Here is a 1,691-nt window from a genome sequence, read left to right as displayed (position 1 = left end):
GAAGAGGGGGGTGGAGTGGGCCCTGAGTGTGAGACCCTAACTCAGCAGGGATAACGTCAAGCTGGGGTCAGAGAGAGGAGGCCTTTGCAGGGGGGGCTCCCCGTTGCAGTAACCCCATGAACGCCAAACTGATTTCAGGCCTGGGCTCAGAAAGCCATGGGTGGGTCCCAGGCTGGGTGGCCCCCTCGCAGACTTACATGGGCGGGCGCTGACCCGGCAGGGCGCTGCCGCGATACCTGGGGGCCGGGCCACCTGGTGCAGCTCCCGGAAGGTGAGTGCGACCCCCAAAACAAGGCTGCCACTTGGGGCAGCCGGGAGTCCCCACCCCCATCCCCATTGCTCTTTGCACTTGGGATGTTGAGGGCAGGGGCAGGGTTGGGGGCAAACTGTTGCTTGAGGCGCCCTTTGCATTTGACCAACCCAAGTGACATGGGCTGAATTTCTTAACAAAAAGGGCGGCCTGGCCTGGCAGCTTCGTTGGTTAGAGCATCCTCCCACTGCACCGAGGTTGTTGGTTTGATCCCGGGCCAGGGCACATACAAGAACCAACGAATGGTCCTGGCCGGTTTGCTCAGTGGATAGAGCCGACAGCCTGCGGACTGAAGGGTCCCGGGTTCCATTCCAGTCAAGGGCTCATGCCTGGATTGCAGGCTGGATCCCCGGTAGGGGGCGTGCAGGAGGCAGCCATTCAATGATTCTCTCTCATCCTCTATCTCCCTCTCCCTCTCCCTTCCTCTCTGAAATCAATAAAAATATATTTTAAAGAAAAAGAATCTACGAATGAATGCATAATTGAAACAATGAATAGGACTCTCTCTCTCTCTCTCTCTCTCTTTCTCTCTCTCTCTCCCCCTTCCTCTCTGCTGTGGGAGGTGAGGAGGTCTCCTCTCCAGCCCCTCAGTCGCTGGCTCTGGGGCCCCACCCCCACTCCCTCAAGTCAGGAGCAGGGAGGGGTTGGGTCAGACCTGAGAGGGGCCTGGGCTGGGGTGGAGGAGGCTTGGCTTGTCCTGCAGCTCCTGGGCCCACTTCCCTGCTGAGGCTGGTCTGTGTGGCTGCTCTCACCTGAGGCTGGTTCTCTGCAAAATGTTGGGATTTGAGGGACTTGGAATCCGGTGGGTGACCAGCTCTCCCTGAATATCTGGAGGAAGCCCTTGACCCGACCTGTCTGGTGCAGGAAAGTGGCAAGTTTGGATCTCTACCCCTTCTCTAGCTCCCCATCCTGGCTACTCTGATGTCACCAGGGGCTCCATTCAAGGTTTCTGAATCAGTCTGCATGGGCTGGGTTATGCTTCAGTGACAAACAGCCCCTAGATCCCGAGACTCACACCGTCCCGTGAGCCCCTGAGTGAGAGTGAGAAGGGATGATGGTGCCCTGGCTCTCGAAGCTTCCACACCCACACTCATCCCCGTGGCTGAAGCATACGCCTCGCCTCACTCCAGGGCTACAAGAGGAGCAGTGCTCTGGGTGGCAGGTGACGGCACCCAGGTCTACAAGGGGTACAGGCCCCAGGTAAGTAACATCACTTGTACTTTGCCAGGGCCCTTTTAGGAGCACAATACTTGAAACCCAAAGAGTTACTGACTGGTTGGAATGTTCGGTTCCTGGGCAGAGGTGAGTTTGGGGGTTGGGGGTCATGTTTAGTCCGGGGACAAGAAGAGCCCGTCAGTGCTGCAGCGCCACAGGACACTGT

The sequence above is a fragment of the Myotis davidii genome, unplaced genomic scaffold (genome assembly GCF_000327345.1).
Source record: "Myotis davidii unplaced genomic scaffold, ASM32734v1 scaffold762, whole genome shotgun sequence".
NCBI lineage: Eukaryota > Metazoa > Chordata > Mammalia > Chiroptera > Vespertilionidae > Myotis > Myotis davidii.
The sequence above is the reverse complement of the archived record's forward strand: the minus strand, read 5'-3'. Positions refer to the sequence as shown.